The sequence below is a fragment of the Schistocerca americana genome, chromosome 4 (genome assembly GCF_021461395.2).
Source record: "Schistocerca americana isolate TAMUIC-IGC-003095 chromosome 4, iqSchAmer2.1, whole genome shotgun sequence".
In the NCBI taxonomy this organism is placed as follows: domain Eukaryota; kingdom Metazoa; phylum Arthropoda; class Insecta; order Orthoptera; family Acrididae; genus Schistocerca; species Schistocerca americana.
Window position 1 is genome coordinate 195,649,165 of NC_060122.1, and position 15,101 is coordinate 195,664,265.

The window sequence follows — 15,101 nt, forward strand, 5'->3', positions numbered from 1 at the left end:
TCAAATTTGTACGAGCTGTAAATAAATAGTTGTCACTATTAAAGGTCCAACCCTCGTACATTTTACATAAAGTTTCATAACAGTAAATACTTCCAGTGTGTAGCTTGTGTTTACTTTCCGACACAGTCACATTAAGACTTCTGGCAACTGGGGAAATGCTACAGTCGATGGTCTACGCAACAATATTTGCAATAAGTACATTATTTATTGTAAATAACATCGCGCACTTCAGATAATAGTTATACTGAATTAATAAAAAAAGGCCTAGAATCTTTTGGTAGTAGTCAGACAAGAGTATGCAACTTTTCTCTTTAAAGTTCACGACACTACGGCTTTGATATGGCAGTAACAACTTGGTTATAGGGTATAGCTTGTGTCTCTACAAATGTCATAATCTGACATTTGGCTATGTCAAATTGTACTCAATACGACGCGCTTTTATGGAGCGTCTTCGTGCCGCCGCACTGAAACGACATAGTTTCATAGCATGCAAGTTACACCACTAGAAGTACCAACACGCGGACTTTTAACTAACGATACGTAGTTTCCTGTCACTTTATTATAACAAATCATACCTGAAACTATGGATTTCCTGAGGCTTTTCAACAGATTATATTCATATTGTGTACTCTATAATATACAGGTCCAACAAATACATAGTTTAAATTCATAAAGTATCTCGCCTCCGAAGTTCTTGTTGTGACGTAAACCCGATACCGCGTCTAATTGGCCACGTTCAAGTCATATTTTTCATTTCACGCTTCGAAATGTAGTGGCACGTGAAATTCCACGCTGCAGCATCACAAGATCCTCTAACATGTACTTTCGCACTCCCGTGAGAGAATGGATTTCGTCACAAGTAATAAAGACAACTCGACATTTAGCGAGAATAATTATTAATGATACATATTCACTGCCTCAGCAGAAAAAGACAACTCGACATTTAGCGAATATAATTAATAATGATACATATTGACTGCCTCAGCAGGAAGCGATATGCTTTCTATTTCAACAACCTGCCACTGTGTTCCGCTGACTTCGCGGAAGTCCCCCCAGGACGCGTTTGTGGCAGGGAAGTTCTTCAGGTGACACGCCTTACGAACTGTCTGCGAGAAGGCCCAATGCGGCAGCCACCCGGCGTTACGTGCACCGTGGCAGCACGCGAGCAGTCAGCTTCGATCCGCCAGCTAACACGTGGCCGGCACGTGTAGAGAACTCTAGACCGCACCGAGATTCTGGTCGCGCGTTGGTGATTGCGACAAAGTTGTGAAGCCATTGCTCAGAAAAATTACCATCATACGCCCCTATGTCGAAGGTTACGAGTTCTACATTAGGTGGCGCCTCCCTCATCAGACGACTAAAAGTCAAGTATCGTTCTGACCTCGTCAAAGACATGATTCACGTTCTTATTGCGTATATCCACAACAAATTTGGTGTAAAGGGAAAGTCACTGAAAAACTTTTAATAGATTTTCCAGATACTGTTATGATGAAGTGGTTGAAGGAGAATGCTCCTTTCTTAAAGACCATTGTTTTAACTTGTACTACCATGCAGTAATCTTCCATTGTGTGCACCACTCTCAGCACTGTTCGTAACTGCCGTTACTTTGTGGTGGCCCCATTCAGAGAAACGTTCCTAACATCGCTGAAGGGAAATATAGGCCACTTCATAATGAGACTTCGAAATAATAAATATTAATAGGTAGACTCACCGTTTTCCCTTGGCTCTGCCTGCATGTTTGATACTGATTGGACTTCCTCGGCCGTCTCTGTTTTCACCTCTTCCTGTCGCCATGTTCCACCTCATCCGTCCACATCTACCTCTTTCTCTATACTCGCCTCTCAACCTTCAATCTTCTCTTTCCCTTTCTCTCACCACCTCATCCTCCCCTCTCTCTGACGCCCTCTTCCTCCACTCTCTCTGTCGCTCCCATTCTCACGCATCTACCTCTCACTCCGCCTCTGTCTGTACATCTCCTTCTACAACTCTCTCTGTCTGTCCCCTCTCCTTCTTCTTCGTATCCACCTTCTCCTCTTCCACTCTCTGCCTCCTCCTCCTTCATTCTCTGTTCTTCTCTATCTCCTGTGTCTGTCCTTATCCTCCTTCCCTTTTATCTTTATCCACCCCCCAGGCTCTCTCTCTATCCGTTTATGCTGATGGTACTACAATGCAACACTCCTGTGATGCATGGCAGCCTACCTGTAAGGTTCTTTAATCCTTCCCCTTAGGTATAGGCTGCCAAGCAAAGCACGACCAGCCTATACTACTCCAACACTGCATGCCTGTCATGCAGGCCATCACACATGTCAGACACTGGAAAACTGTTTCTAGTCCCTGATTTCTAGGCTGCACTGCAGAGCAGGTCAATCAGGTAGCCCGTTCTCTTCCTATGTAATATGCCGGCCATGCAGGGCAGACAATGCAATAGCAGCTGGTAAACAAGCTTTTATCCCCGCATTTCCGCTCCTATTGGAGCTAGGAGGTTACAAACCCCACAGTCCTGATACTTGTGAGAGTTGCTGTTTATGTGCAAAACTTCGTTTAAACTGATCCAAGTGTTTGGAGGATATCCCAGCCATACCGACATACAAAACACTCTACTTTATATACATAACAAATCATGAGAGAGAACTTGTAATCTCAAAACCAAACTGAAAATATCCTCTGATATTAATTAAAGAAATTATGAGATGTGCTTTAGCTGTAGCACAGGAAAATACATCTCATCATAAACACAGGAACTGGAAATCCATTCCCTAATACTCATAACTAGGATAAAGTAATCCCTGGCTCACCCTGTATTTAGCAGAAACGTCTCTGACTCCATGAAGGTCATTACTGCAACAGCTCACTCTACGTAGAGAAATTTAAGAAAAAGAAAAAAAGAAACAAAAATCCAAGAACCAGAAAAACTTGCGTCCATGAAATAGTTTTGTCAGAAATTGAAAATAGACATAGTTCCACGCCGCAGTTGCTTTCCCTCTCGGTATGTATACACAAAAATGTTTGGCTGGATCATTATCAACAGTAGTCAAAATAAATTAAAATGTTTCCAAGATGTTTCCCTTAACCACATTTGCAGCCACCTGAGACAAGTGGTTGAGGAGAACAGGGTTCTACAACAGTGGGCCGAAATATCAAGAGTTTTCTAAATTTTTATTTCGTTTAAGATTAAAATTTTGATTGTCCACGTTTCGGGTCGTTTCAGTTTCTTCTCAAATGACTTCCGAGTGTATACTTTCAGATGCAGTAGGGCACTTTAATTGAAAAACATTTATCTCATATTCTCCAACCTGCTTCTCACATGTTCCATGCTTCGACTCCTAGATCGAAGTAAAATTTGATTTCTTCCACTACTTCCTTGTTTACAGTTTTGATGTAAAGCAGATCGTTATTTTCCAGTCTATCTCGCTTCATCACGTTCTGTGTATTCGTTTCGAAATATTTTCTCTATATTCGGCCAGAAAAGTAGTTTTCTCTATGTTCAGCCAGAATGGTAGACGGTCAATTTCCTCGTGGCGAAATGTTTGCTATTGCCTAGGGTACCATGATTGTACCAATGTTTGCATCTCTTCGTGAGAAGCAAATCGACAGCCACGAATGTCTTTTTTCAGTACTCCAGAAATATGGAAATAGCATGGGAAGGGCTCGGGACTGTATGGAGGGTGTGTGAGGACTTCCCAGCGAAAGTTCTGGAGCGAAGTCAAAATAACGTTGGCAGCACGAGGGCAGACATTACTATGCAACAGAATAAGGCTGCCAACATTAGTGGGCGTTTGAACTTGACAGCGTGCTTTAGTTTTTGCGAAGTGTGCCATGTACCGCTGTAATTGTGGAGCGGTCTTCCAGAAAGTCAGTGTGTAGCGGGCCCTTGTGGCCAAAGAAAAAGGTCATCAGGGCTTTTCTGGGGCTGACGTGCACGGTTCTCGATTTTTTCAGTACTTGTGAATCCATGTGCTTCTATTAATGGCTATGATGTTCAAAATGATGACATCATATTTCATCTCCCTCGACAGTATGGGACAGGAGATAATATATTTCATCATGATACCTTTACAGGAACTGCAGTTATGCCCCTCTATCATTTCTGACTGCAGCATGCACCACTGCAGTGACAAAGAGGTCATGGCACGATGGGGCTCTCGTGTCCGACTACTGTCTCTCAGTAACAGCTGACTTTATTGAAATCACATGCATGAATTTCGCTTCCCTACACTATTTCGGCTCTCAGAAACCTTATGAAACATCGCTATTCCTCTTTTCTGACCTACATAGTAACGTCGGACACACACACACATGACTTGCTGATCTCACGCCGAGCACGTTTAACAGACACATGGCACAGCGGTTAACGTTCGAGCTGTTCCTTCCTAATTGCCAATAGGGAGCATTTTCGTACACACATCTACCGACATTCCGAACGTCCGCACCACGCTCGTTATACAGGAAGGTCCATAGAGAGTCTGAAAAGCTTGTAAGCATGTCACAGGGTAGGTTTTGCTCAGAAATAACTGTTAAGGAAAAAAATCAATACGCTGTGCCGTTTCCAAGTTGATAAGCATTGAAGCTAGTTTATCAGGTCGTTGGGCTCGTAAGTTCAAGTGGCCCAGATGCACGGTCAGTTTTGTTTATTTTCTTTTTATTTCTTTTAACGTGTGAATTACTAAGGGACCAAACTGCTGAGGTCATCCGTCCCTGCACACTACACACTACTTAAACTAACTTATGCTAAGAACAACACACACACACTCATACCCGAGGGAGGACTCGAACCTCCGGCAAGAGGGGCCGTGCAGTCCGTGACATGGTGCCTCACACCGCACGGCCACTCCGCGCTGCTAGTCAGTTTATCTTGTAGCCTAAATGACAGCGCATGAGACTGCTCAGTTTTGGGTCGAGTTCAATCCTCACTATCATCTCTCGTCCAATTTTTGTATCGCTCCCTTGTTCGGTTTTAGGAAACCAAACAAAACACACATTTGGCGACACCGCCTCTAGCGGGTTGCCTGAAAAGCGCGCGCAACGGCCTGATTAACTAACTCCAATGATGAGTAGCCCGCGAACGACGCAAATTATTGAATATTTTTCTTAACAACTATTTCTCAGCACAGTTTACGCTGCAACGCGGTTACAACCATTTCAGTGTGTTTCTCACCAAGCTGTACAGTATGTCTCCTTTCCGTTTGTCTGACCACTCCACCGCCCCCCCCCCCTCACCGCCCCCCCACCACCCCACCCCTTATACTTCACAGTTATCGGATGCCATATAATTCTTAATTCTTAATTCTTAACAACTATTTCTCAGCACAGTTTACGCTGCAACGCGGTTACAACCATTTCAGTGTGTTTCTCACCAAGCTGTACAGTATGTCTCCTTTCCGTTTGTCTGACCACTCCACCGCCCCCCCCCCCCCCTCACTGCCTCCCCCACCACCCCACCCCTTATACTTCACAGTTATCGGATGCCATATAATTGATGCCGTCGAACAGAATTCCTTTCTTTTCTATGGTTTCTAATTTTGTTTTTTCTCAATCAGAGAATCTCACTCGCTCTGTTTACTCACTCTTTTTCGTGTAACGAACTCTCATACTCGAGACGTCATAGCAAATTTTTAACTACACTTTTGCCCAGGCTCCACTGGAGGCATACGTACCTTTGAAACAATATCCCGAATGTACCAGCAGCACAGATCTCTGCAAATGTTTCTGAAGTAATAAAAATGAAGTCACAAAGGCAAAAAAATATCTTGCACATTTGTTCTCTCAGGTGCCTGGAATGATCTCTGAAGCGGCTGACGGAAGTATGTTCCACATGGAACGAAGACTATCACAAATAACTATCTGCTCCACAACAGACTGAGTCGAGATAGATAAATAAAAAAAGCTGGACTCTGTATTCTAACAATGGATCCAAGGAAATGGGTGCTAACAATGTTCTCTACACGATGGACATACAATCAATATTCTTTCAACAGTGTCTTGCCAGTAATTAGGACAAATACTTCGCATTCCACATTAGATAACTTCTTCCTCTTTGTAATGAAGGAAATTTACAGAGCAGAAATAATCGGCGTCACCATAAATCCATAATGTAGTATTCTGGAATATACTTTGCGGTCCTCTGTTGGTCGTCTACATACTTTTGTAGCTGTTGCGCACTTGTTCGCCCTTCATATCCCGGCTGACTGCCAAAGAAGCTGACAAATAGATGTTATGTGGCTGTCTCCTATTAACTAAGGGATCCCATGGTGGTAAAATAGTTTGATCTAGTGTAGGCCTATTGTGTTGCAGATAAATAAAGACTTTTATTCTATAACGTAGCTGAAATAGTTATTGTACAGCTATATTTTCTTGGTTCTGCTAGGCAGCTGAAGAACTTTCAATGCAGGCAGGCGTTATGTCACAAAATGAGTGACCAAAGTGTTCTTGGGTAACTCTAGATTTATACTGACACAGACGCATATTAAAACGAAATTCTTAATCAGCAAACGGAACTAAACTATAAACAATATTTAGAAACTCTGTTCATAACCTGAAGGAAAAAATATGAATTTTCGCGCCTCGCTAGGAAACAAATTAAAAACATAAGAATTCTCAACACAATTTATACCTCTGCACGATACACTGAAAGACATAATAGTATGATCGTTGTAACGTAAGCTTAATTTAAACATATATACTTCATTGGAATGGACCTTGAGTGAATTAAGTTTCCTGTCGAATAAATATAGCTGACAATAGAAAGTGAGCACTATACATAAAGTTCTAACAAATTGCAACAGCACAAAATCTGTGAAAACCTCTAAGGAAAACAGTGCTGAGCCCTTTATTCTGAGAACTAAAACGTAAAGAAAATACTACATTGATGTAAGCCATACTATTGTAACTTTAGGCAAAAACTATATCATCTTTAATATTGCATGAATACAAGAAAATGGCATAATAGCTCAAAATAGACTCGTCATATTTAAATAACTAGATAATAAAACCGGTGCGCAGCAGAAAATGGACAAACACATAATATGTCATTCACTGACTTCGTGCATGTTGGGGGATCATCAGAACAAAAAAAAAAAAAAAAAAAAAAAAAAAAAAAAAAAAACTAAAGCGGTAATGTAGCTTCTTAGATTGAGAAAGGCTGCACAAGGGAAGACGGAATAAATTATGAAGAAATAAGGGAAGAAATGGGGGTACATTCATTAAGTGACTAAGTAATCCTACAAAAGCTGTATGTATTGCGAAAGTAACGCCAGGGAATCTCACGACAAGCAATGGATTGCAATGGCTCGTATAGGGAGAAGGAGTGTGGGGAGGCTGAGGAAGAGATGGAGAGCCTGAAACAGACCATAAGGCCTAATCCTTGATTGGTAGAAGACGAAGAAAGTGGAATTTTACTCATACATTCGATAGAGCGGTCGCAGATTGGTCTGATTCTATGGTCGTTTTATCGATGTTTTTTAACATTGTATGTGAAAGTACGAGAAGTAACCATTACTTAAGCATCAACATTGTGTAGTCCGCAGGCACGAGCTGACGGCTACTGCCACGCATCAACGTTACTTAGTCGTTGTTGCCTATTTTTCATGTTTAACTGTCGATGTAAAGACATATCGGTAAAACGAGTAGCACCCTAAGAAATGGGACCGATCTATTAAAGAGGTTCATGTAATTTTGATTGCAATTGAATCATACCGGTGCATTCCAGGGACATTGAAAGTGCTGAGTAGATTCTTTAAAATATATTCCACCACAACGTGTCTGCCATGTAGTTGTTCCCTAGAAAATAAAAGAAATTACAACCAAGGTATTCGACTCTGTAAATCACACTGTTCCCATAGGTAAAATGACGTTTTATGGGACTGATGGTACATTCAACCAACGGATAACGTCGTATCTGTGCAAAAAAAATGCACAATGCTATACTTAGTAATTCAACCATTACAGTCCTGGGACGTAATTCTGACTGGGGAGAAATCACTTTTGGGGGTCCCAAAGGCACAGTCTTACAGGGTGACAATTATTGAACTATATGAGAAAAAACTAATTAATTATAATGTACGGCGTGATAATGTGGCGCAGACGAATAGCGAAATTCTGCATGACCCTCAGAATTGTCGGAACATCGATGCGCCGGCCGGTGTGACTGAGCGGTTCTAGGCGCTTCAGTTTGGAACTGCGTGACCGCTACGGTCGCAGGCTCGAATCCTGCTTCGGGCATGGATGTGTGTGATGTCCTTAGGTTAGTTAGGTTTAAGTAGTTCTAAGTTCTAGGCGACTGATGACCTCAGATGTTAAGTCCCGTAGTGCTCAAAGCCTTTTTTTGAACATCGATGCTGTCGATGACCTCCTGAATGGCTGTTTTCAGCTGCACATCTTGTCTTCAATACAGCCCTACGAAAAGGAGTCGAATGTGTTCAAATCTGGAGAATATGGCGGCCAATCGATGCCCTTGCCAGTGGCCTCTGGGCACCCCAGAGCCAGAATTCGGTCCCCAAAGTGTTCCTCGAGGACATCAAACCCTCTCCTGCTTCGTTAGGACAGTTCCGTCTTGCGTGAATCACGTCTTGTCGAAATCAGGACCACTTTGGATGATGGGGATGAAATCATCTTCCAAAACCTTCACGTACCGATCGATAGTCACATTGCTATAAAGGAATATCGCACCGACTATTCCGTGACTGGACGTTTCACACTACTCCGTGACCCGTTAAGGGTGAAGAGACTTCTAGATCACAAAATGAGGTTTCTTAGTCCCTCAAAATGGTGCTTATTGATGAACCCATCCAAGAGAAAGTAGGCTTTGTCACTAAAACAAACCATGCGTGCCCATACTAATTTCCATCATGCCCCGCGGCCAACCGTGCAGTTTTAACGTCCTAACGCAAACCGTGCTGAAGTTATGACGATTTATTTCATATGTTCGGCCACCCTGTATATCTGCTATTGTTACTATTTGAGCTCCTAAAACAACTCAGTTCAGTCACATTTGCACTTACCGTAGAATCATTGAAAATCCACTGGAGAGGCAAATCAGTAAGCTAACATATCTTGCAAATTTTAATTTAGTAACGTCATGTGGAGTAATGTTCTTGGGTAACTCATTTTTATGAAAGGAAGTCTTAATTGCTCAAGAACTTTTTGTAAGAACAACATGTGGTGATCATCCACGATTTCCTTTTAGATATCTGTTCAAGGAGTTTATCATTAAGATTATTGCTTCATGGTATACTTATTCGCTCATGTATCATGTTATAAGCAAGTTACTAGAGTTCCGAAGTGACAATGATGTACATAGTTACAATACCAGATGGAGAAATGGCATTCATTACTCCACATTGAGTATGTCTTTAGCACAAAAGGGGGTGCACAGTGCTCGAACTACATGTTTAGATCACCCACATAGTGATATAAAATGTCTGAGAGACAGCAGAGTGAAATTTGAAAGTAAACTGAAAATGTTTCTCCCTGATAACACCCTGCAGTCCGTAAAACGATTTCTATTATTGTAATGTTTAAAATGAGGTGAGTACAAAATTTACAAATTAATTGGTGATTGAATGGAAATATAGTTACGATATAACGTGAAAATGGACCATCTGACTAACTGAGATCACTATACATTTTACATTTTTATGTTCTCAAACGTTTTCAAATCAGTGCCATATTCAATGCGACAGAATTCACCTCTTTTTCTGTAGTACAGGGGATGCTACGATAGTTCCCTATATTATGATCTCTGTTGACAGTAAATAAAGGGTTCAAGGCATTTTCGGAACAAAAAATTAAATTAATTCGATGTATCCGCTAAGAGCCTTTGCTTTCCTTTGTGGCTCCTGTGCATGCATTGTGAATATTTTACATAACTCTCTCATCCTACCTTGAAACTATTTAGAAGGAATGTGCAGGCCGATCGTCATGTGATCCACGGTAGATGTGGGCATGTGGATGTGTTATACTGATACAGTTACAATCACAGAGGGCTAGATGAATTCCATGTAGGTGAAAACAATGTCAGCTTTTCCTTTTCACTTTCTTCTTCCATTTGTAATCAATTATTTTAATTTCAAGTTATTGTTAGTAAAACAGACTTTCACTCTACATACTTACTAGATGACAAACCCGACATTTCCCGGGTACACATTTTGCCGATTGTCTACTAGAAACGCACATTTTCTGTACACTGGGCGCAGTTGCTTCTTGTATCTACAACATGATGTTGTAGACTCCTCAATGGCAACGTCTCTTCATAGCTCTACAGACAGCGACTGTTTTCGACTATCCCCCGTCGGAAGTTCGAGTGCTCCTACGGACATTGGTGTGTGTTGTCCTTAGCGTAAGTTTGTTTAAGTTCGATTAAGTAGTGTGTAAGCTTAGGGACAGATGACGTCAGCAATTTGGTCCCGTGAGACCTTACCACAAATTTCCAATTTTTTTTTGTTTTTTGTTTTTTTTTTTTCGCCTACAGCCGTTTCCAATTAAGACTTCAAAGCTGTCAAAAGCGCTGCCAGGTGTTGACTCGACTGTAGGACCGTGTTAGCAGAAAGGAACAAAAGTATTAAAACTTCTTGCATGGTGCAGCATTTTCTCACGCATCTGAGTATTTATGACGCCATATCCTCTGAACTGAGTGTCGTACAGTGAAATGTTTGTGTAGGTACATTCAGCAGCATATGTGGACAACGTCTGCGAAATAAGTGACGAATACAGTTAGCAGCAAATAAGTAACAAATCTAAAAATCATGCACAATGCGGAAAATTTTCACGCATCCCAGTGTTTATGTGGTCATATCTTCCGAACTGAGAGTGGTACGACGATATAGTTTTGTAGACGCATTTAGCGGAGTATTTGGATATCACCTGAAAAATTTATTGCGAATAGAGTAAGTGGCACACAAACAATAAATTTGAACGTCATGCATACTGCTGTAGTTTTTTACGCAGCTAATTATTTATGACGTCATATCTCCTGAACTGTGATGGGTAGGTGCTTATTACTCCCACAGTGCCTGTTGCCTGATAGTAAGGGATATTTGAACCAAATGTGGTTGAAATCGGTCCAGCGGTTTAGGAGGGGATGGGGAACACGCAAACACACACATACTCATACACACACACACACACACACACACACAGACACACACACACACACACACACACACACAAGCACACGTTTTCATACAAACATCCAATTTCATAATACGTGTGGATTAATTAAGCTACACTGTATAAAGGCGTATGTTGGCTCACATTCTTAGAGCTAGGTAGAAAGGATAATAGCGATGTGTATCGGTACTGAATTTATTCAAAGCATCATAGGACCTGCTTCAAAAGTGCAAGATTACAAGTTTTCAGAAATCAGCGAAAGTCTTCTTACGTCTCATAATTGCTATTTAAGCGTCAGCTAATGATATTTTCACAACGTTTCTGGTCTCACGCAGTCACACGACTTCATTTTACGTATACATACCTGTCCTTGTCCAGAAACATTTCAGCGTGGTGTAAGCATATCGTTTGAGCGTATTCTCCTCTGTGTACACTGGACTTCTCCGCTTTTTCAGTGAGAGCTTCGTCGTTAAGTTGCGTGACTCTTTTGAAATGCGTCGGGGATTGGAATCAACCAAGGTAGCTAAGCTGAAAATGATGCAGGGTAAATTGAGCCATTACGGAACCGAGCAACTTCATGTCAGCTACAATCTAACAGAAATAAGCCACAACACTTCATGGCCGTTAGCGAGACGTCCTACGCAATTTGGTGTCGGCGGCGGTATGAGAGACGATCTTTCCCTACCATGACTTGCGTAATGAATGTCCCAACTCCCGTCTCACAAGTACGCCAGCCACCTCAAAGAATAACTTACTAACTGTCTTACTGATAATTGAGCAAAAAATGGTGTGTTATCGCGCTAGTACCGAGTAGATCAATCAGTCGCATTAATATACTGGAAACTGTTGCAAACACAGTTGACAAGTTGGACAGCAATTGTTATATTAAATCAAAAAAATGCATAAGAATGTGCAAGTCATATAGCAAGATTCATTGATGTTAGATGGATGGTGGAAACTGCATAGGACATTCACAGTTAATAAGTTTCCTTTAATTTACGTCTGTGGTCACAAACTTTTTTGTTAACAGATTACCGGTTTCGGTCTATAATAACCATCATCAGATCTGCAGCAAAAAATGGGGGAAAAACATAGATACACTCACAGATTGTCTGCAGCTTAAAAACAATAAATAGAGCATAATGAAAAGGACTGCTGACAAATATATGCGTTTTCCCGCTTTAAGTATGAAGAGACATACCTGTTTTATAAAAACAAAGTCCTAGAATGAAATTTTCACTCTACAGCGGAGTGTGCGCTGATATGATGTTTCAAAACAAAGTCCTAATGTCCTGCAGCCATAGTGGCATCGTCAAATATTAAATGTAAAATCAGCACCAGCATCGTCAAATATATATAAATTACATCATATGGACGAGTCATGTTGTCAGTAGCACTACTGTTCAAAACAAGCCGCCGTACAGTAGCCACAATATGTTTGTGTTGTAAGTTCACCAGACATCGCTAATGTTGGAGTACACTAGTTTTCAATAATTAATTGAACAGCGCAAAATAAAGGGGGATACAATAGTTGAAGTCTGTAATGAGCTTATAACGTATAAAAGGCATTACAGTAATAAAAAGTGATGAAATAGAACACGGCAAAAGTCAGATTGTTAAAAAGAGGAAGTGTTAAGAAACAGTAGCTGACATATGCTCAAGTGCCAATATTCTAGATAATGACATAAGTTATAAACACCTTTGATAGTACACAGGATAAACAAATCGCTAAAGAAGTCACAATGAAAGAAAACGTAGAGCTGCACTTAATCAGCGCCCTCTGTTATCTCTAACACCAGAATTACGCATAAGCGAGAATTGGTTGGAGGAACGTACCGCAAGAGGGCCCCTCGTACCCTGCGGCAAGTTGCAAGAAAAAAATGGTAAAATTCCGTAACAGTGGATGACCCACATTATCTAGTTAATGAAATGAAAAGAGAAGGAACAAGAAAATACTAGAGTCATGTGTAAAACGTACGAAAACGAAGTAAATATGTGAGGCACTCAATGCCACGTGAAACTATCAACGAGCTATATATAAAAGAGTCGTTCAATGGCCAAAGTAAAACATCGTCAAATAAAGCAAAGTAAGCATTGCATACAAAGTCGCTCTGCCAGTTAAGCAGTTTTGTTAGTTCTCTCTCTATTGCTTTGTAAATTTCAAGCTTCCCTAACAAATTAAGAGCACGGCCTTTTTCCTCTCTGTTGAGAATTTTCATACCATTCTCAATGCTCGCTATGGAATGATCAATTTCACATACATGCTGTCCCAAAGTAGTTTTGTTCCGTGGTTGTGAGTGTTCTTTAGACCTCAATTTAAAAGAGTGGGCCTGTTTGATCTAGATAATATTTGCCACAGTTACTGCAGTCAATCCTGTATACTCCAGAACCATCAAATTTGTCATACTTCCCTTTCAGTTAAATGACAGAATGTAATAAATAGGTTGTCTCGCTTTACGCTGGAGCGATCCATCTCCGGTCTTTGTGTCTGTAAACAGTGGTATTTATCTCCACCGGAAACATCTCCTATAGAAATTTCGTGATAGCGAGAAATGGATGTTAAGGCGCTTTATTCTATTACAAAGCACAGATTCGGGTAGTAATGTGTGCCTTGATGTCAGCATGTATTACAGTGAAAGGAAGCTAGCCCCTTCATGGACAAGGATTTTCGGTAGAGTGATTGTGATCTGGGTATTTCGTAATTTTTCCTTAGTCTGTCTCCAAGGAAGACACCCAGGTGCCACTCGGTCTTCACCCGAACAGCATAAGGTCATCCCATCTGGAGTAATCGCAATTCCCCACCTGCCTCTGGATCAACCTTTATGTCAGACGCCTAATTCACTGTCGACTCGCCCTACTCATACGTGGAGACCAGTCCAAGCCCTCCGAGGCAACGTATATCTTTAATGGTTGTTGGAAGGGGACATTGTATCGGAACAGACAGGATCAGGCAATGAGACATACGGTAAGAGAACAGTTTTCATTGTAATACGGAGACTGTCTAGCTTTTAGTATAATTCTTTGCCCAGAGGATGAGAAACTGCTTCTCTAATGAGCCGTTCGACATGGGATTTGTCAACAGTTACCTTTCATTCAGCTGAAGTTTAATATCCCACTAGTTTTCACAGGTATTCATCATAGCGTATACCCCGGCAAGGAGTAAACAGTTAGTGTCAACACAACCAATAGCTTTAAAGTATGGCTCTAAATGCCTGCCTGTATAAGTTCTTCAACGGGACGCAGCTGACCACGTCGCTATGCTTTGAAAGCTTATGTTGTGGTCCCTTTCTCTTTGTCATAATGTTAGCGGCACATTAACTTTCCTACCATCCTTTAGACGGTAATTTAACGTCGTTGTTACTTTGGGGTGTATTAGCGGTTTGTGTTTAGTTATCCGTTATGGCTACAGCTGATGTGCGAGAAGGTATATCGTCGAACGCTCGTAAGAATAAAATCGATGTTTCACGACCCCGATATAGCATTGCTTACGTCTATTCCAGGATATCCTCATGCAGTTCTCTAGCTCCTGAATGTGAATGCACGGTAAACCAATGCCACGTACTGAGTTGTTAAGCAGGTGTAGTAATAGTGTCACCGTAATGATCTTTCTGTTTTTTTATTAACTACAAACAAAATCCAAATGCAGTAGAGCTTTGATAAATTCGAGGAAATACATCATTCCCTCGGGCTGTGTTTTAAAACTGTACTTTATGGAAGCACTGCTACTTTCGGATATGGACTATTTTTCGAGTGCGTCCATAATAGATGCCGATATACAGGTATCGTTCCCGTAATATCACACAGAACTGTTTGCCGCGGGTAACTGTGCATAGCACGTGAACCGTTGCGCGGTCGATAGCTCTCGCTGCATCTCCTGGTACCCGATTTTCGGCTGGAAGGGGGCCAGGCACTTTTGCTGCGAGTGGCGTAGAGGCCGTTTTTCCGGGAGCAGTCAGTGAGACAGCACGCACAACGCAGTTCTACTGTGTAACGGGCTG